The sequence below is a fragment of the Cydia strobilella genome, chromosome 18 (genome assembly GCF_947568885.1).
Source record: "Cydia strobilella chromosome 18, ilCydStro3.1, whole genome shotgun sequence".
In the NCBI taxonomy this organism is placed as follows: Eukaryota; Metazoa; Arthropoda; class Insecta; order Lepidoptera; family Tortricidae; genus Cydia; species Cydia strobilella.
The window spans coordinates 2,775,785-2,802,456 of NC_086058.1; the positions used below are offsets into that span (position 1 = coordinate 2,775,785).

The 26,672-nt window shown below is 36.6% G+C and overlaps 1 protein-coding gene and 1 non-coding gene across 4 annotated transcripts in view; both read left to right on the plus strand.

Moving 5' to 3' along the window:
- Positions 1-26,672, plus strand: part of LOC134749485 (CHH-like protein) — a 75,404-nt gene that overhangs the window by 1,496 nt on the left and 47,236 nt on the right. The window contains exon 1 of one of the 3 annotated variants that reach the window (XM_063684425.1): positions 23,918-24,007. The exons of the other annotated variants lie outside the window; for them this stretch is intronic. The gene's annotated coding sequence lies outside the window, so the exon portion shown is untranslated. Of the gene's footprint in view, positions 1-23,917; positions 24,008-26,672 lie in introns of those variants that run through there. 3 annotated transcript variants of the gene reach the window in all.
- Trnah-aug (transfer RNA histidin (anticodon AUG)) lies at positions 4,020-4,092 on the plus strand. Its single transcript has one exon. It is a non-coding gene; the product is annotated as a tRNA-His (tRNA).

Sequence of the window (26,672 nt, forward strand, 5' to 3'; positions counted from 1 at the left end):
GTGTTATTTTGAAGTTATGTATAATGTAAACGAAATTTGTTTTTCCGTACAAACAAAGAAGTTGTATAAATTGTAATTGCCAATTAAATGTATTTTGGTCACTCTTTAGCACGTTACTAAAAATGGGCTAAACGTAAGGGAATGCTTTTAGAACCAATTAATTATTACAAAACACGTTTGATTTTAGTAAAAAAAAATGTTATTTTATTACTTAGTTTTATTACTCTTACTAGCTTTTGCCCGCGACTTCGTCTGCGTGGACTTACTAACCGCAGCTAGAGTAAGAATAGCGCCTGGAAAAAATTTCATAGCAATCTAAATTTGAGCATATTATGCACACGAATTAGCAGGCACTTCGTTAAATATCTCAATTCCACCCCGCTTTCTACTTTCTTAAGCAATGATTTTCGGGATAAAAACTATCCTATGTCCTTTTCAGGGACTCAACCTATCTCTATGCCAAATTTCATCTAAATCGGTTCAGCGGTTTAAGCGTGAAGAGGGAACACACAGACAGAAAGACAGACAGACAGACAGACTTTTGCATTTATAATATTAGTATGGATAGTATGGATTAGTATGGATATTAGTATGGATTTGCAGAAAAGGTAGACATTAAAAGTCTTGCTTTTTGCATTGGTAAAAGAGTTTGATTTTACTTTATTTTGACTTTACTTTTTCATAGATAATTGTAATTTCACATAGACCTAGCATTACATAGATCAGCTATACGCGTGCGCCCGTGAGGGACAAAACGTGGACAAAACATATGTACGCAATGCGACAATATGGTCGAGTAGATTTGTAGCCCACCATAAACATCATAAAAATAATTAATGCAAATAAAAAAAAATCATTTATCCATATTTAAATACATTTTATCGTATTTTTATAAATATTTATTTTTAGTTTTAAAGTGTGTCGACAGATGGCAGTGAATTTACTGGGGTTACAAAATTTACTATGACAGTACCGCTCTAGTATAAGTTACTCTATGCCCATAAACCGTACTAAATTTACGGTGGGGAATAAAAAAAAAGTGAGACTGACAAGGACAAACAATAACAGCGCTTTCTCTGCTACTCCTACTGACAGATACATAAGACTATCCCGTTCGGTCATTTCCCGCCACCCCTCATTTGCTATATATAGTTGGTCAAGCAAATCTTGTCAGTAGAAAAAAAACGGCAAATTTAAAATAATTAGGCGCGAAAGGGATATCGTCCCATAGAAAATTTGAATTTCGCGCCTTTTTCGTCTAACAAGATTTGCTTGACCAACTATATCTAAGTTATTAAAAGAATACTCTGTACACTGTTTAATTTTCCATACTTCCCGGTATTGTCTTAACTACGCCATACTTTTCGGAGGAAACTATTAAATGACTAAGCTTTATTAATATAGGTAGATTAGGGATTTTACAAGATCTCAAGATTAAAACATGACAGTTCTCGGTACTAGAGTTTTCCTTTATAATTATTTCTGCTTCCGCTCGAGACAAGAGTGTAGTAAGCGCCATTTTTTTAAAAACTCAAACTGCGGTCCCCGTAACTGTCTAGGCAGAGGGCCTATGATGGTGGCCGGGGGGGTTGCCACTGCTGGCCGGCGCCGGCGTGGTGGCCACGAGGATTACCACCTCTATAAAAAATCGCTAAGGCAACCTGAGGGGGTGGAACCCGAGGTTTTTCCATTTCCTGCCGGCGTGGAGGTTGTCGTGAGGGACGTCCTGTGTGGTGTCGCCCTGCACAGTAAGCCGTTAAACCGTTAACCCAATGTCAAATTGTACTGGTAACCATGGTAACTCCAGGTTTAACCGGTTAACCCCGGGTTACTGAATGGTGCAGTAACCTAAGCAAGTGTATCAATATTAAATTTAATATTTATTTACGTTCGTGCGATCGTTTTTACCTTATATTTATCTAGGTATGGTAACACACGAATTTCGAGGTTTTTTTGACCCCTCCCCCCCTTTCCTTGTCACACTTGGTCACATTTGGCAAACGCCTGGTGTGACGTCACATTTTTTCAATGAAATGGGCAAAACGAATTAAGTATTATTAATATTTTATCAAAATAATTTTGACAAATAAATATTAGTAATTTTATAACCCAAAACTGATTAGGAAAGAAAATTAAACGAATAAAAACGATTATCGTTCCAAAAACTTGTAATTTAACTGTACAGTGAATAAAATAATTTAAATAAGTTAATGTGACGTCACAAAGTTTGTGACTCCCCCCCTCCCCCTTGTCACAACATGTCACATTTTCTTGACCCCCTCCCCCCCTAAACGTGTGATGTAATTAATGGATAACCCCTTATTCGGGAGAATATTCGTATTTGGCTAACTCCATATTCGGGCCATCGCTACTAAACCCCTAGTATTGCGGGCCTACCGCGAACCACGTTCGACGTGGTGCCTCCCTGTTACACCGTACGAATTTACAAGTGCGACAGAGAGGCAACACGTCGAACGTGGTTCGCGGTAGGCCCTCTGTACAACGTAGGTGTAGGCGCAGCTCGCAGTTGCACAACATGGCGTGATGTACTTATGGTGTGACGAACGGATATTTCCCTCAGCTATAAGTAGTTGGAATTTTTCACACTGTTTACTGACAATTCGTGAACCTTATTGTGACGACATGGTAGCAGTGACGTCAGCGACTACCGAGCTAGCTCCGCACCGACTTGGCAGCGACAAATTGTGGCAACGCCACTAAAATCGACAAATTGTGGCGCTGACACACTCAAGTCACTTTGCCAAGTCAGTGTAGACTTACCTTAAGTTCGAATCTAATTACAATATTATGAACAAAAATTGCATCTCGCTCACACACTTAGTACCTACTCTTGAGCGAAAACGAAACCAGGCAATACAATTGTGTCGCTTCACTTCAAACTCGGGTAAATCCAATCGACCCTCTCAGCAAATATCTACCATTAGCCCTATTAGCTTTTCTTAAAAACACATCTTACAGATGGATTTTTAAGGGACTCAATTTCAGTTTAATCTCAACACGACAACATAGCGTCTGAATTTGGACACTGACCACATTAGTTTTTTGGATGACATGATGACATTGACATGTTTAATGATAATGACAAAAAGTCACCCGATTAAACGGCCGGCAACGTTGGACTTTCAAAACGGTAAATTTATACATTTTAATTGGATAGTCCTATATTGATGATCGCTTCTATCCAAGCTTATATTTACGCACAGTTAAAAAGCATGGTAAATAGCTAGTTTTTGACCAACTGAAAAACCGGCCAAATGCGAGTCGGACTCGCCCACCGAGGGTTCCGTACTTTTTAGTATTTGTTGTTATAGCGGCAACAGAAATACATCATCTGTGAAAATTTCTACTGTCTAGCTATCACGGTTCATAAGATACAGCCTGCTGACAGACCGACGGACAGACAGACGGACAGACGGAAAGCGGAGTCTTAGTAATTTTTTACCCTTTGGACCCTAAAAATATGTTCCTAGAGTTAATTCTACACAGATTTTACAGTGACATAAAATGGAAATGCCACCATTTATATAAGTCAAATTATAAAAGGATTACTTTTATAGTTATAGTTGCATTATTACGTTAGACCAGCCATTTTCAAAGTGTGTTCCGCGGACCCCTAAGTGACTATTTTCTTTTATTTGGGGCTCCGTCAAATATTTCTTTATCCAAAAGGGTTCCGTCACCAAAAAAGTTTGAGAGCCGCTGGCTAAGACGAACTAAATATCCTTTGCACTTTATAAAATTTAAACGATATTATAAAAATTAAAGTGATGATGATAAAAATTAAATATCTCACTCTATCTAGGATAATTTAATCAAAAGAACTTTAGACGAGTAGTTAATGACTGTATGTTTACATTAGTGATCTATATCATATACCTACATATTAGATATTAATTTAAATTTTTAAGCTTAGAATAAATTTAAAAGTGGAAAAATTACTGCCTTGGGTGAGACTTGAACTCAGGGCCCCTGGATCGATACTCCAGCCAGCGGATGAGGTATTGGTGGCTCAGTTGGCAGAGCGCTGGAGTATGGACCCAGAGGCCGTGAGTTCAAGTCTCACCCAAGGCAGTAATTTTTCCAATTTTAAATTTATGTTAGATATTTTCTGGAACGCCAAGCTAAACATAAATAATAGAAAACAGTAGTAAATACAACTACTACGAAACAAGTTAAGAATGCCCGCTTCAAAACCATCTAAAACAATATTGTCACAATAGTCACATTATCCCACTGTTTACACTCCACTAGTAGGAATCCCTCAATGGACGATCGGTTATTGTTTGCCAAACTAATTCCTCGTCAAATTCCTTTAATTATGCATCCATTGCTTTACATTTATCATGGTTGCTCAAGCTTTAACTCCCAAAGCTAGCAATGAAAAGCCTGCGTTTTAAAAAGTCGACCTTTCAAATTTGGAACACGCAATGCGTTCGCAGACAGCGCGTCTACGCACCTATTAAACTTCTTGATCTTAAGCTAATTTCAACTTTTTGTCGAAGTGTTAAAATTGAGATTAACTTGCCGGGGTGTTTTATAGAAAAGTGTTTCAGTAGCAAGAGTGGATGCGATCGGTATTCCGTGGATTAGCCACGGCACTTCAAAGAACTGCCGACGAACTGTACACAGACATAACTATGCTGAGTATAGGACGTGGGTCAATTACTTGCATGAGAATTTTATCTGGGGGCACGGCCGTGCCCCCGCCAAGACGAGACAAAGGGCAAAAGGCAGTGCATATCTTTTCTCGGCACGTTTCGCCGTATTTTCGAACCCTCGTAGCTTCGTCTTGGACAATGATAGAGAGCTGTAATTTTTTGTATACCATATACTCAGTAGACTTATCAAAAACACCAAGTTTTATTAAGCTACCTATTATACTTAAAATTTTATAGTACCTTAATTTTCACTGTCCGAAACACATGAAATTCGCGTCATAGAAAATACAGACTACTTCCTGAAGTCTTAGAAGGCTGAAATTTGGCATGTAGGGATGAGTCTGGTTGCAGACACATATGGTGACCAGAAATCTGTAACTTTCGCCCTGCAACCCCTTAAAATGGGGGTACCTAAAAATACCTCTAAACCTGAAAACATTGGTTCCTGAAGTCCTAGAATCGTAAAATTTTGTGTGGTAGCAGTGATCGGAATGCTAATATAAAAACAACAATAAAAAAGAACAAAAAGTTTTCGAAGTACAGATTTGAACCAGGTTCACGTGAACCAGCCAAATAGCGCCCTCTATATTGGCACTGTTTCTTGTCGTAAACTTTTCAAAACCATACTTCAAACACAAGCGCTGGTGGCCTAGCGGTAAGAGCGTGCGACTTTCAATCCGGAGGTCGCGGGTTCAAACCCCGGCCCGGCTTAATGTTAACAGAAGGCTGGTTGGAAAAAGTGATCGTATCTACATACATGTAGAAGCTTATATAGCTAAGTGCAGTGCCACACTATGACACTACGGATTGGTTATGAACTATTACATATAATGACATAGCTAAACTAAGCTTTAGAGTACATCTGCAAGTACACAAGTGTTTCGGTAGATGTCACCTTAATTAGTTTAATTATTATATCATAGAATTAAATAACTCTTTATTTGCATACAAGATATAGACAGTGGTGGTAGGCCCTTAAGGCATTGTACCAAGGATGCTGGCGGCATTTCCTCGCTGTATCGCAATGCTGATACCAATGATACGTTGTGCGAGGAAGCCGCCAGCTCATCTATCTAGATTAGGTAAGTAGGTATTTGCAAAGATATATAATATATAACTCCGTAATAGATGGATACAGTCCAAGGAAAAGACGGTGCCTCGAAAATCACGAAAATTTGATTCTCGATCAGATGACGCCACTACCTTTGGCCTACTCTCGTATAGAGGGCGTTGACAGTTTCGTTTGTTATTTAACTATTTTAACGCATATCAGTGAAAGAAATGGGTCAAAATCATACAAAAATAATTAATGCAAGTAAAAAAAATCATTTATCTATATTTAAATACATTTTATCGTACTTTTATAAATCTACATTTTTAGTTTTAAAGTGTGTCGATAGATGGCAGTGAATTTACTGTGGTTACAAAATTTAACTTCTTACTTCGGCCAAACCGTCCGCCATGTAGATTACTTGGAGACGTTGCGGGTAGCGTGTACCTGTCATACGCTCCGGGCATTCGGCCTTCAGTAGCCAAAATGGCAAAAACGGAATCCTTACAGTTTTGTTTAGTCCGTCTATCCGTCCAGTCTTCCGTCTGTCTGTCCATATGTGACAGCCATTTTGGAACATATGTGTATTTTGTGAGCAGACTATGATCAGTTGTTTTATAAACTACATTACATACTCGACTGACGACGTTCATGTGACTCGTATTCTCACGTAACAAAATATTGTTAATTAAATTAGATTTGCCGTATTGTGCTGCACAATTTACTTGTGCAGTATTCAGCGAAAGGTGAATATATGTAGTCATATCATAATAGAAAGTTTGCAGGCACATACGACTTTTTGTTTTCGGATGTCACAGTACCATCAAACAGTTCCCAACGATTTAGAAACTCGCATGCGTGTAGAGATCTCGAAACACCAGAGTAACGCGACCGTAAGAGCCGTAACAATATGTATGCATATTCGGAGAGCTCATTTATATACCGGTTTCTTTACCTCTTGACTCGCGTGTGATAAGTGAGCTATTTTAATATTTTTTAAATAAATTCTGCTCACAAAATTTACCGAAAATAAGTTGAGTAATACGTACGACTTATACAAAAGAACAGCCGGAGACTAGAAAATATTTTTGCACAACTGTAACGAATACCTACGCTTAGCTCGCACTTCGCACTCGCTGAATTCAAATTTAATTTAAAAAAATACATGTCTGGGGATCAAACTCGAATCGTCGCACTACAAAGCCGCGGTTTTCCAACAGCACTGCGATAGCACGTATAGGTATGTACCCACACTAAGGTATCTATATCTCTAGGTGAAATTTAGCTACTTATTCTCCATTAAGAATTAAATATCTAAATAGATGAAATTTCTGCATTAAGTACATGGCTCATAAAGAAAAAAATGCCTAATGATAGCGAAACCGCTACTTTTTTAGGCGCTGATCTACAATGACTCCGTGATGTTGTATATTCTCCAAATATATGTACTTAGTCGAAAAACATGTAAACACAAAATTCACAAAAATCGGTTGAGTGAGCTGAATCGGAGACCTTAACTAACGCTTAGGTCATTAAGATAATTCCGATTATGATAATAATGCTTTAAAATTTCTAGAAACTTACAATTTATAATACATAAAATTCCTGACTTATAATTTATATAGGCTCTACATAGATGGCAATACGTAACTTTTATAAAATCTAATGTTAAAATATTTTAGAATTATGCCTGCTTATATATGATCCTGTATTATCGTAGATTCTATAAACGAATAAGTCATTTCTAGCTGGTATATCAACTCTTACAAAAATGAATGAGATCCCACCAAAAACATTTCATGTAAAGTGTTGCCAAGACTAGGCGCATAAAGCTTTTACACTCAAAAGCTATCAGATCCCGTAGTAGGTACCAAGACTTTTACTCTGTAAGTCCTAACTTTATTAGCTCTAACTGTATAAAGCCAACATCTTGGTCAAACGTACAGTACGGCTTGGCCGTTTCGTTGCAGTCACATAAACACTCAATCGGTGGACTTGTTGTACCAAGTAGTTACACAAGTCTTTCAAATTCTGAGTGTCATTAAAGGGATTGTCCAATTTGTCCATGTCCGAGAATGTTGAGTGCTACCGACGCTACCGTTCGCTAACAAAGTCATGCAGTTTGGCGAAAAAATATGTCTACTGAATATTGCTATATATTTGTTATTGAGTAAATAAAAAAATAAAAAATAGCTGAGACTGAAGCATCATTATTATTTATCTCCACGGGACTTAATCGCGTAAAATAGTTTTAAATTTACCTCCGACGTTTTAAGGACGGCGTTGTCCCCGTGGTCTCGGAGAAGACAACGCCGTCCTCGAAACGTCGGAGGTAAATTTAAAACTATTTTACGCGATTAAGTCCCGTGGAGATAAATAATAATGAGTAAAAATCGTGAAAGTTTAAATCAGTGTACTAAAGCATAATTTTCAGGGTTTGACAAAAAGTATTTTTTCGAGGGGTTACAAAAGCTGGAACATCGTTGGACAAAATGCATCGAATTGAACGGAGATTATGTATGAAATAAAACTATGAAAACGGATTTTATCGCGTATACTGAATTTATAATACATCCCGAGGTTTCGAACCCTTTACAGCGGTCGTGGTCTTATGAGCCTTATGAACCGATTTTAAATAATATAATAGCCGATAATAACCAGCCTTAAAGTTTATAGTTTATGATGGTTCATTATTTTTTGTATGTGGGTATTTTCGCTTTGTAGTTTTTTCTCACTCACCCGTTGACCACAAACGCTGTAAAGAGTTCGAAACGTCGGGATGTATTATGAGAATGAGAATGAGAAATTTATTGATAACATTATTAAATAATTTTACACGTCACACAGCATAAATTCAATATACGCGATATAATCCGTTATCATAGTTTTATTTCATGAGTAACTATCGCGGTAACCGAAGACAATATTACGGAGATTATGTAGAAAAATAAAATAAAAATTGTGAAAAAGTTTTTTTTTGATAAAAGTCACTTGACTTAACAAACCGCCCTCGTAGTTACATTAGTTACGAAGTTACGATCAAGTCGGTTATTTAACATGTTCAGTTCAGCGATCTGCGCCGCCGGCGCAGACGCCGCGGGGCCTGCTCGCGCGCAGACGGTGACGTCAAGTTGCAACGCTACAAAAACGCGATCTGAGGGCCTACCGCGAACCACATTTGACGTGTTGCCTCCCTGTCGCACTTGTAAATTCGTACGTAAGTGTGACAGGGAGGCAACACGTCGAACGTGGTTCGCGGTAGGCCTCCTGGTTATGGGAACGGATAATGACATGATTGATATAGCGAATAGCCGCATGCAAAGTTGGCGGCGGCGATATCAAACTGTAACATAACAGTAACACTTTTTAAGCTCTGGTTTCATACAAAATATATGGATGGAGTAGTATTTTGTATGGAGGCGACCGCTATATGCCATTTGACTGCACCGCTATCCTAGGAAAACAGAGCTTGAAGCCTCAAAAAGTACCTAAGTACCGATATATATATATATAACTTACATTGAAAAATTGTGAAACTTGATTTTTCAACGAGTGACGTAAAATTTGAGTGTTTGCTGGTGACGCACGTTACCACTTTTCTATAGTGAGCACATACCTACATATGATCGCCATGTCACGAACTGTCATTAAAACAAGTGTAATTGTTGGTTTACACTTATAACTAAGTATATTACTGTTGTAGAACCTCGTGAACCCCCACATTCGCCGTTTTAAAAAATATTCAAATACCTACAAAATAAATCAGCTTAGAAAATACGGTCTGTAAAAGAAAACAGCCGGAGCCGGACAGACATATAATAAAAGCGCTTGCTCAGTCAATTATCACATTTTGTCATGATGGATAGGAAGATTTTTTTTGCGAATCTGCTACTACTTTATAGAATCATATGTTTTTTGCTGATGACTGGTTTTGCTGAAGATCAACCTCTGCTTCTGCGTAAAAAATGTGTAAAAAAGTTTGAATGGCAGTTTCCTCTCGCCATTTCCTGTGTCGTTGACTTTTCTTACGGTTATGTAGTGACCTAATGACGTGACGAAATCAGGTTTATGACGTGACGGACGGCCATTTATATTTGCGAGTTACGAAAATCGAACAGTTAACGTAAGTACCTAGCTTCAAACTGCTGTTAAATTAATAATTATTATACCTCTTCACCTAAAAAACTATTTCGATACATATACCTCTTAAGTATAAAATAGCTAGTAATAAATATTGCCGAGGGATCTGGGGGCGAGCTCGAAAAGCTACTGGTAAAATATCAAATGATATATCGTAAATAAGTTCCGAAAAACTCATTGGTACGAGCCGCGGGGTTACTACCCGCGACCTCCGGATTGAAAGTCGCACGCTCTTACCGCTAGGCTACAGATGCTTGGCTACGTCTGTCACTATAATCAATGGCTAATGTTTCTAAAATGCATGCACAGTATGCAACTAATTGCAGCGCCCCGTCAGCGTGACTAGACTGATGCAATGACGGACAAATCGTCATCACTGACGCCTTGGCTCGCAACCCGCTTATGCAACCGGTCATGGGCATGTGGCTGCACTGTCTGTGCCGAACGAAGCTTTTAAAATATGAGTTTCTATTGGTTGACTGGTAGGGGATGTTTGAAAGCATTGAGTCCGCCATTTGTTATAAGAACCTAACTTAAATTGTTTGGGAGTGGGTCTTTGGCGGCGCGGCGGATTTATATCACTTGTAATAAAACTAGTAACTACGGCCTTATTTTCCTTAGCGCCACTTGCACCAACCCACTACCCCGGGGTTAACCGGTTAAACCGTTAACCCAGTGTCAGATTGTACTGGTAACCATGGTCACTTCAGGTTTAACAGGTTAACCCCGGGTTAGTGCGATGATGCAAGTGGCCCTTATATTGTGATATTAATGGTAGCTACTTATATATATAGATTTAGGGTCGGTTGCACCAAACTGTTTGTCATCGTTAAAGATTTCGCTAAATTTTACTGTATGGAAAGTTTCATGGTAAACCGCCGCGGCGCGCCCGGTGACGTTGATCAGTCTGTCAAGTGCGGATGGTGCAATTGGCACTTAAACGTTTCTCCTAAGCGTGCAAAAACAAAATCCACCAGTACGGCTACCACCAGCTCAACACTGACATATTCGCTAGCGTGTAAGTAACTTACTTTCTATGCATCTCGTACTCGCATATTAGTGCGAGCGAGATGTGTAGAAAGTAAGTTACGCAGACGCTAGCGAATATGTGAGTTTGACACTGCTTAGGCTGTCGTAGTAAGGCTTATTAATGAAGTAATAAATCAATCCATCAACAAGAAGTAACAAGTCTGTAGTTTTGCGCTCCATAATTATAATTATTTTCTAAAGAATGATCCAATTATTTATTCCAAGAGCGGTATTTCAAAAATAAACGCGCTAAAATAATCCAATCCCTTTATATTTTTCTACGAATGCATACCGATTTTAGTAATGGTAAAGGCTTGCTCATAAAGAACAGGCTTTATCAACAGTAAATATATATTTAACTAGGTTCTGCGTATAATTAGTATTTTCGCATCCCAATTTCATAGTAAATTTCACCCCCGATTCGCATTTAGAATTAAGTGTTCTCGGGAAGAGCAATAAATACCTTTTTGAATTGCAGTTTCTTAAAATGTTATCAACGTTACATGTTTCAACCCTAATTAATAGATGGGGTCAATGACCTTCATAGTTAACAAACTTTAGATGAATGGCATCAATTATGCCTTCAATGTCATCATCATAAACATATATGTAGTAGATGTTTTCTAACTAATAACCAAATTTCATATTTTTACAAGTTTGGTCTGACTGTCAGAAGCTTCATATTTCTAAATAGAGCTTTGCATGATGTCATTAAGTACCTATCTATATTACAAATAGCTCTGCTGCACAGTGTGGTGGTAACAGTGCTCGGTTTGCATAACTAGAATTTCCCCAAAGAAGAATGCCATATTTAAGTTCAGACTGTTCAGAGCCAACATACCCGTGATACGCTTGTATTGCTCTCTTTAATGTTATTTTGTCAACCTCTATAAGGCTTTATTAATATGCTTATTCCAAGACAATGAAACCGTGTATTTTTAATAAGTGCCTAAAATTAGGAAGCAAACAATTTTCAAATATTTACTTTTTCTTTATTTGATCTGACAATCCCTTACGAATAGGAGAAAGTAAGTTTTGGCAAAAATTTCCTTTTTGGTACAAGTTTTTATCGTTGACTGTACTTTTCTTAACAGGCAACTAATACTTACGAGACAATTCTAAATTGTTTGATCACAGAGTACCTATGGCCACCTCCTGTCTCCATCATCAGATCAGCTCGATGGTACCATAATATTGCATTGTCCCCCGACTTACGTAATGTATGCAAATTTTCAGCTTCATCGGAAACCGGGAAGTGGGTCAAATTTAACTTGCAAGATTTGACCCTTACAAACATAGTTACATATGCATGCATAGGTACATTGCAAGTTAAATAAAAGCTTGTAAAAATAAAAATAATTGACCCAATTAAGTATTTTGTGATCATTTTGAACCGGTCCTTACAGGGCAAATTAACATTCACCGATCGGAAGCGGCATTCCAATTTAAAAATCTGTTATTGATATGCTACTTATGGCTTACGTGCAGCGCATTTTGCTTGCACCAATATTTAAGTAGAATAGCTAACTTTGCACCGACTTCAATAAAACAAAGTGAGGGAGTGTCATTATAATCGTCATATTTTTTTCGAAATATAACATTAATGATGACATTGACACACTTCGTCATTTCAAATGGCATACATATAGTGTCGCTTGGTTAGACTCTACGAGCGAGATGTACGGGCGAAAAATATCAAAACGAGATGAAATTGACAGGTTGTTTCGAATCGGCCCTCATTTTGGACCTCGAAATAGAGCCGTGACGTCACAACGATGATTCACCGGCAGTCAATGTTGAGTTCAACCACGTAGGCGTATTATTATGTTATTATAGGTGCATGTGTGGGAAAAATGAAACAAGCGTATGACGTCATTGGTTGCATAACTGGGAAGGAATTTAGTGTATTTAAACGCACGGCGAAAGATCATTTTCAGCAGCGTCTGTCCCGTCTGGGAGGCTTTTGATTGTATGAATCCATCTGGATTTGTCAGCTGTCAGCATTGAACTAATATTACTATGTATAGAACCGGCACAGAGAACCAGTATGTGACCTAAACGCGTAAGCGCCATTAATTTTACGGCGCTTACGATAAATAATTACGATAAATGATTTTATTTTTTTGTTTTTTTTAGAACGCCATATGACTTTGACCCATGTTTTTTCACTGATATGTGTTAAAATTGTTAAATATCTAACGGTGTCGCCAACGCCATCTACACGAGTATCAGGCCAAAGGTACGGCGCCATCTATTCGTGCATATTTTATTCTTGATTTTCCAATGCACGTTTTTTCCTTAGACTTAAAGTCTAAGGAAAAAACGTTTACTTTCTTATCTTTTATCTTATACCATACCTAGCCTAAATAAGGCTAGGTATGTATACAAAAAACCGGCCAAGTGCGAGTCGGACTCGCGCACGAAGGGTTCCGTTCCGTATCATTACGGAAAAAACAGCCAAAAAATTACATTTGTTGTATGGGAGCCCCATTTAAATATTTATATTATTCTGTTTTTAGTATTTGTTGTTATAGCGGCAACAGAAATACATCATCTGTGAAAATTTCAACTGTCTAGCTATCACGGTTCATGAGATAAAGCCTGGTGACAGACAGACAGACAGACAGACAGACAGACGGACAGACGGACAGACGGACAGACGGACAGCGGAGTCTTAGTAATAGGGTTCCGTTTTTACCCTTTGGGTACGGTATTGCATTTCCTCGCTGTATCGCAATGCTGATACGTTGTGCGAGGAAGCCGCCAGCTCTTCGGTTACCATTTACGTCAACCTGACGCTTCGCGATTTCTGCAAACAACTTCTGCCCGCTGGGGTTAGTTAGACCGCTTAGACCTATGTTGATGTTGATAAATCATTTTACTTTTTGGCGCCCAACCTGTACAGCACTAATTGGTTATTAATTAGGTATTGCAAGGTTACTTTTTTTTTTTTTTTACTAGCCTAATTTAGTGTCCCACTGCTGGGCAAAGGCCTCCCCTCGTTTCTTTACTTACTTTAACAGAGATTTATAATTGTTTTGTTGTTCTTGAAGGTAACATGTTTTAAAAACATTCGGTAGTAGTAGTTTTTAAGAATAAAAACTGCATCAGTAAATTGCTCTGATATTTAGATTAAGGTAATATTTAAAACTTGACAATTTAAAAGTGCTTGTTGCTAGGCCTATTTGAATAAAGAATATATTGACTTTGACTACTTATTAGTAATCACTTTCTTTTACAAAATTTACAGAAATAGACATTCCATCATTCAGAACATTCGGTCATTAGACTCATTAGTTCAAAAGTCCAATGCTCGACATTCAAAAGTTTCCTTTAACTTTAGGCTTTTGCGGTTTTCGATGCTAATAAAAGCACAACTGGCTAATATTAAAATGTTTATTGCCATCAGTTTGAAAAGAAAACATTCTAAATATATACAAGGAAAAACCTGCGTAAACGACCTTTTTAAAAGCAGATAAAAACGGTTCTGATTAACCCTTTGAATGCCACGTATATCTCGTGAACCTCAGAGTTCATGAACCTTGTGGGAATGCACGAAGGCACAGAATAAGTAATAGTACTATCATACAGAACGGCCACGCACCGCCCCGCCCCGATTCGAATTATCTCGCCCCGCGACAGCAGATTGACGGCCGTTTGCCGGCCGCTCAGTACTATTTTTAAGCAACTTACTCACACTATGATGCATGCCGCGTGTATAGAATAGACGTGCCGTTCACACATAGAAACACAAGTGATTTTTGATGTACATATAGCATGTCCGCCCTGTGACGAAGGTTTATATTGGACTTTTCGGCATAATTCGGAGAACGAATGTTTGAGAAGACTTGTTAAAAATGCGGCGTTATCTTCCGCTAACACGCTTAATCTGATAATTGATAACGCTGCTAAGAATTGTGTTGATAATATTGTGACGCGGTCGAGATCCAAACAGATTAGATGACGGTGACATAATATATTATATGTGTGACGTTACCTCTATCATCAGTCGTGGGACAACTCTTTTTTTATAGGTCATAATTATTTTTTCACTTTGATTGAGAATATAGAGATAAATTAATGTACGAATTCTTAAGGCAATAATTAGGCTGCGTTTCCATCAGGTGCATCAGAAATATGCGATGATGCGTAGCGAGCGATTCATTTGTTTTCCTCGCTCAGCGTTATACAGTTCTTAACAAACAAATCCCTTGCTAATACGCATCCTCTCTCATATCCAATTGAGCCATGGAGAGGCCTACCAGATGTGTGCTGGCGTTGAGGGAAGGGATGGAAAATTCGCACACATCTGGTAGGCCTCTCTATTGGCAGAAGCGATTGGACCGGTGTTCCAATGGTCGCAGGTTCGAGTCCTGCTGGATGTGTAAATTTTTCCATTTTTCCTTTAATTTAAAAATACATGTACTCATACAAATACTAATTAAGTAATTATCTTTAGGTACTCTTGTCCTAAACATGCTGGGTAAATCCATGTACTTACCTACATCTTAAACTTCAAAAACAATGACATTACATTATTTAACAATTTAGTTATTTCACAATAAGGAAATGTTTTAAAAAGATTTGGAATGTTTCTAATAATATAAGATGTGATAAAGAGATATGTCGTGATACAATCATACTATTTAATATTTGCCTAGCGAAAATAGGCAGTGTTATTTTAACAAATGACATCATTTCTCTATTATCTGGAAAAATCTGTCAATTTGTTATGACAGCTGTATCTTACACGGAAGAAAAGTAACTCAAACATATAAATTATGTACCTACCTACCAAACCGCAGGACAATAACAAACAGACAAACAAAAAACAGAGATGCATAAAATATTTCATAGGTAATGTAAAAAAACCGGCCAAGTGCGAGTCGGACTCACCCATCGAGGGTTCCGTACTTTTTAGTATTTTGTTGTTATAGCGGCAACAGAAATACATCATCTGTGAAAATTTCAACTGTCTAGCTATCACGGTTCATGAGATACAGCCTGCTGACAGACAGGCGGACAGACAGACGGACAGCAGGAGTCTTAGTAATAGGGTCCCGTTTGGTTATTACCCTTTGGGTACGGAACCCTAAAAATTAGACTTCCATCGCGATTCAACACGGCACTGCAGCGAGGGATGGACAACTTTACGCGGGCTGGGAGCAACTCGGAAAGGATTGTCTGGAGAAAAAAACCGGCCAAGTGCGAGTCGGACTCGCGCACGAAGGGTTCCGTACTATTACGCAAAAAAACAGCAAAAAAATCGCGTTTGTTGTATGGTAGCCCAACTTAAATATTTATCGTATTCTGTTTTTATAGCCGCAACAGAAATACATCTTCTGTGAAAATTTCAACTGTCTAGCTATCACGGTTCATGAGATACAGCCTGGTGACAGACGGACAGACAGACAGCGGAGTCTTAGTAATAGGGTCCCGTTTTTACCCTTTGGGTACGGAACCCTAAAAAGGTTTTCATTTGTTAATTATGTTGAAACCAATTGCAGCATATTCATAATTATAATCTTAATTGTTTATTGCAACCATTTATTTCATTAAGCTCGCCGTAAACATCAAGGATGATAGGACATTCAACTTTTAAGAGGATAGGGGGCGATTGTTTCTCCATACAAACGTAGTCCTCATTTTCCTCTCTGGATATTGTCATTATGGAAAAAAATAACACAATTTAATCTATTTTAATCATAGCTTTGCCCGACAGTTTGATTTTTTTCGATTTTTGCTGTATTATAAGAGTTAGGAGCTTTTAATTTTTTTTATGAAACCTTAAAACGGTCAGCTATGAATAAAATACTAACATCAAATTGTGTAAAAACATTTTCAACAGTGTTAATATTCAGAGGAAAATGGGGAATACGTTTGTATGGAAAACCGGTTTCGAGGCGGTGTCGTCCCCTTTCGTCTTAACGCGCAAAGCCGTAAAAATTGTAGAAATTTTACAGGTAAGTATTAGCGTTACTACACTATTAAGTTTATAGAGGTTTTCAGAAAAAATTGTACCATTTACTACTCAAACCAACTTTTGGGTTATTTAGACTCAGAATCACACAGAGTATTTAATGAGACAAAGAAAAAAAGTGTCCCCAGTTTTTCATACAAATTTTGGGTGTACCTATGTGAAAATGCGTTACAAAACTGTCATTTTTTGGGACATATTTTTTTCTTTTTTAATGCGATAGTAGTCGTCGTGATTCTGAGTAGAAATAACCCAAAAGTTGATGGATTTTAGAAAAAAAGTAAATGGTACACTTTTAAGTGAAAATGCCCTTATTATTGAAATGTATTATTAGTAGTTTAATTATAAATTATATTCATACAATAATTTACAATAGTTCTGTTATTTAAGATATATTACAAGTGCGGAAAGTAGGAAATTCGCAACGACGAGTGGTGATGAATTAAAACACGACCACAAGACTTGCGAATTACCTATTCGTACATGTATCGTACAACGTTGCCCTTCGTTGGCGTTCGTGGCCCTTTACATTTTCGACATAGGCTAGGAAAGTGCTTATTCTCGCACTATGTACTGTAAATAATATTTACATTACATATGGAGCTACTTTACCGCACTAGTGCGATAATTAGCATATTACACAACTATGTCAAAAATTCAAAGGGCCATATGTACTGTAAAACGTTGTACGATACATGTGCGAATAGGTAATTCGCAACTCATGTCGATTTAAAACACTCCCGTCGGTCGTGTTTTAATTTATCGCCACTCGTTGCGAATTTCTTATTTTTCGCACTTGTATCGTAATATACTATTTTATGTTGGCACATTAAGTTATAAAAATCCATAACTTCGTTGTTAGATGTTGAGGATATCTCAAACGGTCTTTTAGTTTTATTTTTAAATATCTGACAAGTGACAGATGGTTTGCCGCGGTTTTGGACAATAATGACATTGACAGGAGATTAAGTTAAGACAGAGAAAAAAACGCAAGTTGTTGGATAAGAGATTTGTATTGTTTTAATTATAGAAAACTCAAAATAAATAATCTATTGTAAACTAATTTGGAGTTTTAGTGAGTGTCTTTTAGTTGTAAGTAATATCACATATTACTCCCTACCGTACAATGACATCCTTTACCAGAAATTGCGATGCCAATTTTATTTGACATATTCTCTCTTTACGCATTTTTTCCCATGGCATTGAATGTGATATTCGGAAAGCCGATCACTCGATCGCTACGCTACACACTACACAGCAATTGTCGGCTGGATAGAGTCATACGCAGCTACTGTTGCATCAGCCGGCGCACGCGCCGCTCCATGAAAAGCTTGCCAACACGGCTGAAGCTTTAGAACTTTTAGAAGCAATCATCAGGTGGTCCCGTACAAACGCATTTTGTTTCGTGTATTAGAACTTTTTTCGACGTTTAAGAGGAAAGGGGCGGGCCGTTTCTCCATACAAACGTAGTCCCCATTTTCCTATCTGGATATTGACATTATGGAAAACATTTTTACATAATTGGATGTATATTAACCATAGCCCTACGTTTGACTATTTTTGATTTTAATAATAAATAAATAAAAATTAGGAGTGAAATCAGATTTCATACAAATGTTTAAATAATTAAAAATTCGAAAAATAACTTCCTCTACGTTTGATAGCTGTGGTTGATATACAACAAATTGTGTCAAAATATTTTTAATAATGTTAATATCCAGAGAGGAAAATGAGGACTACGTTTCCATGAAAAGGCGATTTCGCGCCGGTCCTCCACTTTCGTCATAAAGCTGATGATTTTTCTCCCATTCCATTCCGGTTTAACCATTTGTCACAGAAAAATAAACTCCTATACCTGCAAATCTTCAGAATATTCTCATTTATAATGTTAAATACTACTTTACCTGTAACTGCATCCCATGCCCAATAATTCAATAGAAAAAATAGGTACTGGTATATTTATTCTATAGAAATAATGAATCACGTGGAATCACGTTTACAAATAGGTGTTTTTGAGCTTTTAATTTTCATATTTAACAGGCTTTAAGACGCTCATTATAGGACCGAGTTTAGTATTTTATCAATATTATCAAAGATAGATATAACTCCGTAATAGATGGATAAGGAAAAAACGTGCCTCGAAAATCAAGAAAATTTGATTCTCGTTCAGAGGGCGCTACTAGCTTTGGCCTACTGTCGTATAGATGGCGTTGACGGTTTCGTTTGTTATTTAACAATTTTAACGCATATCAGTGAAAGAACATGGGTCAATAATTCAAAATCATTAAAATAATTAATGCAAATAAAAAAAATCATTTATCCACATTTAAATACATTTTATCGTATTTTTATAAATCTTCAAGTGTGTCGACAGCTGGCAGTGAATATACTGGGGTTAAAAAATTTACTATGATAGTACCGCTCTAGTATAAGTTACTCTATGATATTATGTATGTCGCATTTAAAGGACGATTTGCATGTGATTGGTACCTATTATGGTTCTTATTCTTCGTTCCTTCATTGCTGAGGATCGCGATCACATGACTTGTATGTAATTTGTCTTCATTTTGTGCGGTCATAACTGTCATAAGCCATGGACTGCATAGTGCAGACTGCCGCCTACGCCTGCTGACCTCTTCATAGCGTTCCATTCTTTCGCCCTAAAATTTTATGTTTCTCCACATCATACCTGTTCATTGCGCTCAGAAGTGTTATATTTTAAATCGCTTACAGGTACTTACCTACTTGCTATTATTCAAATACTTAGTCTGTTCGCAGAAGTGTGACACCTCGTTGTAATTTGTAAACTTATGCGTTACGAGTCAAAGGTTGTGTGAATAGTGTAGGCTACTTATAAGCCAATTTATCGAGTACAACTTTCGAAGGAAAGTGTGCAAATTTTTTCGTGGAACGTTCAGGTTTAAATATGTTGGAAGAAATTAAACAGCTAGGTGTGCATGTAGCTAGTCATATACATTCAATTTTCTAGAAAATATTTCAATCATTGTCTGAAAGCTTACAAAAGCAGTCCGTTGAAAAGCCAAGTTTTCTCAGAAAACAATATTTCGGTTGATTAATGAAAGTTACGTGACAGAACACACTCCAGCTAATTGATTCCGTAACTTAATTAATATTTTCCAATACGCAGCCTTAAATTTAATTACAATTCTAAGAATTCACCAATTTTTCGTTGAATTGTGACTTTTCTTTTACCATCTTCAGCATAACTTATGGTCTTATGATAATAGTAGATAATGTATTGTTTAGATTTCAGTAAAGCGTACCTCCTTACTTAATACTTACAAAATTAATCGGTGGCTAACTAGAGCCATTTTCACTATAAATTTTGTTTTTAATACCACGTCGTAGGCAAACAAGCATACGGTCCGACGGTAGCAGTCACCTTAGCCTATGGACGCCTGCAAATACCCGGGTGTTCCACGCGCGTTGCCGACCCTTTAAAAACCAATACACTTCTTTTTTGAAAAACTTCGGCAAGTTTCGTGCAGCGCAGGTGTTAGCCGCACACCCATTTTACATCAGATAATCTAATGACACTTTGTTTCACGCGGTAAGCGCATTGACATTTTTATGATTTTTCCTACATTCCGTTGATCGCATATCGCATGCGTTCAACGCTGCGTTTAATGCGGTCGCTTTAGGGTCTAAGTTCCATATGAATTGAATTGTAGAGCTGTGTGAGATTTGTAGGTGCTCCTTTTCAATAGACCACTAAATAGCGAATACCCATTAATTACGTTACATCAATTAGTTTATGTCCAATACAAAGTATAGCCAATATCAATGTTTCTACGTGTGTATTTGTTTGGGTCAAAGCTCGAGGATTTGTACGTGTGAGCCAACTTTGTATTAGTTATTTATGAAGCATTGACCTGTCTTATTTATGCTTTCAAATAGTTTGCGGATGTAAAACAATACCTACAGTAGTAATTTTGAAAAATATTTTTTGTGCTCAAAATCCAATAATTTGGCTTTCCCGTCGACTTTTTTTTTTTCAATTTATTTTTACTCTCTTCAACAGGATTTAATTTTTCGTGGTGGTCAAAAATAGTGGGTCCAATCAAACCTCGGTTGTGCGGTATAGAGCGTAAATAGTACATTTCGATGCTAGTGCGGAAAGTATGTCATTACTTCACGAGTACCGAGATATCAGGTCAGGTCAGGTCGAGAGATGAGGTAGAGACTCGAGACGAGTGAAGAGACATTTACGCACGTGTATCGAACGACGTTTTTTAATACAGTTGCGAAAAAAAATAAGAAAATCAACAAGTAAGGAACGGAATTCGAAACTTTTATATTATTAAATCTGTGACATCAATGACATTATGAAGAAGTGTTTTTCTAGCTTTTATTCGACTAGAATTGATTTTGTTATTATTATTGAACCGTTCAATGAAAGTTTTTTTCAAACGCATGTTCTATAAGACAGAAACAATTGTAAATATTAAAACATTGTACTATAATTACCTAAATATCGTTTTTTATGACTATTTGTGTATCGTATATTTATAAAAACAATATCGAATGTTGCCTTTGGAAACTTAAAACATTCTTGCAGTAAGAAAATACGCCTCTTCTTTGACAGGCGGTCCGTTCCATTCAGAAAACTTATTAAGAACGGTTTTTCAACATTAAAAAATGCTTTCCGCACTAGCATCGAAATTTACTATTCTCGAAAATTTGCGAAAAAAATACTAAAAATTCAGTAAGATACACAGACGGTTAAGCATTTCTTGGATTATTTATCGTTTCTACTTATTTCAAATTGAAATACTGTCCCTTAAAATCGTATCATCTACCTACATTTCTGTTACATTCCATATTCATACCGCAAAAATATATATTTTTTGTATTTCGTATAGTAGGTAGGTAAATATTACGATTTACTTATGACGTACCTACCTACTATGTACGTACGAAAGGTTGTCTGGAAGAGATCGGTCTTTAGCGATATGGCAGCCTGTTGACTGTAAAAATATGAAAATGTAAAAATAGTGTCTAGAACACAAAAGTGTTACTTTGATCCCTCCTAGCAGGGAAGAAAAGTGCCACTTTGATCCCTCCTAGCAGGAAAGAAAAACCCCCTATTCGAATTGGTGATGTGAAAAGAATATTCTTCTCGTATCTATATTCATAAAGAAAATATAAAAATTTACAGATTGAGACCAGTGTATGATTTGTCCATTCAGTTACCGCGTGCTCCACGAAGCAGACTCCACTAAGTCGTCTCCTTCCGCGGAAATGTTCTCAATAATTAAAATAATTGTAGCTGCTGCATAATTCCACAATTCTCGGATATACTTAGCGACCGGACTTCGGGAAATACTGCCTTATATTCCTACTGTCTAGACGGTTTATAATTGGTCCTATTTATGTATTGACTTGTGTCATGTGACATATTGTTTTATTGGAATGGGAAATAACCAGTTGATTTTTAGATGGAAACTTGTGGCAGGATAAGCGTTATTAACTGGTCCCTAATTATAATACAGCGTTTTTGATACAATCGCGTAATAGGGTAGTTAGTTTAGGCCCTAATTAACAACTTTCATAGCTTTTGTAAAAAAGCCGGCCAAGTGCGAGTCGGACTCGCGCACGAAGGTTTCTGTATCATTACGCAAAAAATGCCTAAAAGGTCACGTTTTTTGCATGGGAGCCCCACTTTAATATTTATTTATTTATTTATTTATATTTTGGAGATCCAACAGCTATCAATACAAAGTAGCAACAATTCATAAAAGATAGAAAGCCAATTACAGGATCACACTTGTACATAAGTTTTACTTAAATGAAAAGTGTCGCTTTTATTTATTCTTTTAAATTTCAACTGTCTAACTATCACGGTTCATGAGATACAGCCTGGTAACAGACGGACGGACAGATAGACAGACGGACAGCGGAGTCTTAGTAATAGGGTCCCGTTTTACCCTAATAAGGTACGAGTACGACTTTTATTTTCATCGTTATCACTTGTGGCATCACAACTGTAGTAAATTAAGAAAATCTTTTAGAATCGTTCCATGACAATTTTCTTTTATCAAAAATATTTCCTATGCGGAAAGAGAAGTGACGTGAACCTCTTAAAATGTATGGGATCCAATATATTCTACGACTCTTCTCTTTTCGCAGAGACGCAAAGATTCCGAACGTCGGAAATAAATGTTTTTGTTTTTAAATACAAACCCTATTGGAAAATCTGGAAATCATCTTTTGTCAACTTAAGGATTAAGTTTTACAAACTTATCCCCACTTTCTAAACAGCAAGACCCATATTTTGAGCATCAATTTAATGTATTTACAAAATAATAATAATATTACGCTGGCCTGAAACAGTCCAAAATTTTACGCTAGCGCGCGTGATCCGACTCGACTATATTTCTCTACAAAGTTTATCCAACTTTAACCCACTTTTAAGAAGAAAGGGGGCGACCGTTTCTCCATACATACGTAGTCCCCATTTTCCTCTTTGGATATTGCCATTATGGAAAATGTTTTTATATAATTGGATGTATATTAACCATAGCTTTGCCTCTACGATCGACTTTTCTAGATTTTTTGATTATGGTAAAAATTATTAGCGAAAAACAGATTTCATACAAATTTTTAAATGCTCCTAACTCTTATTATAATTAAAAATTCGAAAAAAAAAAGTGTTTAAAAATCAAACAAAATAGCTGTGGTTGATATACAACAAATTGTGTCAAAATATTTTCAATAATGACTATAATAAAATAACCATTGCAATAAATGATTATGATTATGATTACCCAGAGGAAAATGAGGACTACGTTTGTATGAAAAGGCGAATTCGCACGGGTCCTCCACTTTCGTCTTAACCGTCGAGCCCCCAAATTTTCGAGTTAGCTACAAAGTTTACTAAACTTTAGCCCACTTTCAATCGTCCAACCCCCCAATTTTCATGACGTAGCAGTGAGTCAGGCGGGCGCGCCGGCGCTCCACCAATCACAGCCCTCGGCGCTGACTATATACGCGAACGGGCGCCGTGCGCTCGCAATGTTCACGCGCTCCGCACTCAGTACGCACGATCGCGAGTTACGCATAAAACTTTCGTAGTTACAATTGTGTTTGTGATACATTTCGGATATAACTGTAAGTATTTTGGATTAAGTTTGTAAATAACTGTTACTTTTGAAAGTCTCGAGCTAGTTTTTTGCATTTTGAGACGGTTTTGACGTTTGTAAAGGATCTTTCGTAAAGCAACTATTACAATTACACTTTTATCGATTACTCATTTAAATCGAAATTATTTTCCTCGTAATTTATATTTCCTTTCCTCTCTTACAAGACAAGACAATTCTGACAAACAATCATCGAAATTATAAAATGTAAACAGAATAATCATACAAAATGCCTACTTATATTTTTTAGCTCTAAATAATTAAGAATTCATAACAGTTTCAAATACATACCTACCTTTAAATAGGCAATTAGAGGATATTTTTTCTTTTATACCACGTCGGTGGCAATCAAGCATACGGCCCGCCTGATGGTAAGCAGTTACCAATATATTATAGGAATTATGTATAATACCTACCAAATTTTTGCAGTTTGAGATGTTTAAAAGTGTTGTCAGAAAGTACATAAAGTGCTGTTTCATGTTACTACATTACATTAGCACCTTATCACACTCGTGTGATGTTTAAGATAAACATCTGCATTTTATTCCTGTATGCAACACATTGATGCAACGAATCATTTGATAACTTTCTATACGTTAGTGCTATAGTGGCCAAAGAATGTATACGGGATGTTAAATTTAAACGGGACTATGTGAAAAATCTGAAACTAGAAAGGACACTTAAAAACCACAAGGTACAATTTTAGAGATAAGAAAAACTAAATCGGAATCGAACCTGGTAAAAGCTATTAAAAAACCGGTAGTCACGTTTTTCACCATGCCTATCTGTCGCACACATGAAAATCGATATAATTATTATCATTTTGTTGTATTATAATTTAATTGATAGAGCCTAAAAGAATAGTTAATTATATGACGGTTATTTGTCAAAAAAAATATTTCATTCCGTGTAAAGTCCCTTCACGTCCACTTAACAGTACCATCAAATCGTATTTCAAAAAATCGCCATTGCGATTCTAGTTTCACATTCGCCTATAGACTTTTTCAGCTGATAAGCCGGCATTAATTCTAAAATGGCGTATCGGCCGCCATTTTCTACTGAAGTTTGTCAGTTTGCCAAGATGGTAGATAAGATAAGGCAAACGTCACGCCATTGCATCGTGGGTAACCAGTAACCACAGCATCGGGTTACCGGCTTGTTCGAGTTGCGAATGCCGTATGTCTACAGCGTATATTTTTGATACGATCGCATATTCTAAGGGTTAGTGACAGCAAAGAGGATATAATAAGATAGAGCGGTACGTCATAGTAAATTTTGTAACCACTGTAAATTCACTGCCATCTATCGACATACTTTAAAACTAAAAATGAAGATTTATAAAAATACGATAAAATGTATTTAAACATGGATAAATGATTTTTTTATTTGCATTAATTATTTGTATATGATTTTGACCAATGTTCTTTCACTGATATGGGTTAAAATTATAAATAACAAACGGAACCGTCAGTAGGCCAAAACTAGTGGCGGCATCAGATCGAGAATCAAATTTTCGTGATTTTCGAGGCACGTTTTTCCTTAGACTGTATCCATCTATTACGGAGTTATATCTATCTTTGGTGACAGTGAAGGCCCTACATACACTTTCATAGGTTTATTAAAAAGTACTATTTTTAAGTAGTAATTAAAAGTAAGGAAAAATAATAAAAACAAAAACTTTTTTTTACTGAAGTAAAAGTCCCGACCGTATGACTTTTTTCAATTTTTACTTTATTACAAGACATAGCTTTTTAAAATTTTGCATAAAACCTGTTTTACGCTCCTAACTAATAGTTATGATTGCAATACATGAAATTGTCTAAAAATATTTTCCATAATGTCACTATCCAGGGAGGAAAATAGGGACTACGTTTGTATGTAGAATCGATCGTCCCCTATCCTCTTCATAAACGTCCTAATCATAATAACTTGACGTTTATAAATATTCGTTTATTTCAGGCCTGAGGCCCATAAAAATGTTGTTAGTAACAATGCCTTAGTCTACATTAGTATATACAACAAGTAATAACAATTAAATCCTTAATTGATTAAAAGAAAATTCAAATATTAATAAAAAATACAAAAATACAAAAATTAATAATTACAAAAATAATAATAATAATTCACAAAATAAAAATTTACACAACCCCAAGCATTATTTGCCTCCATTTGTCATAAATGGGGCGTGGAACCCATTCGAGTGCGCCCCCGCGAGCATACCTGACGCGCTTTTATGTCATGTCAGTATCATTGCAAAAGGCCGTGCAGAGTTAGCTTGGTTCGACTCTACTGTCCCTACTTATATTATAAATGCGAAATTAACTGTATTTCTGTCTGTTACCTCTTCACGCATAAACCGCTAAACCAATTTAGGTGAAATTTTGTATGGTTTGAGTTCTTGGAAGGGACATACAGGGCCGATACAGACAGACGGACTTCAATATCAAACATCAAACATTTATTCAGCAAATAGGCCACAGGGGCACTTTTACATGTCAATTTTTACAAGCAATACAATTAACCAAAAAAATTACAAAAACAAATACGGAATCAATGAAATATTATAAAAAATAAAAAATAAATAAATCATTTTTATTTCGAGTAACTTTACAGACTCATATAGCTTGTGTTAGTAA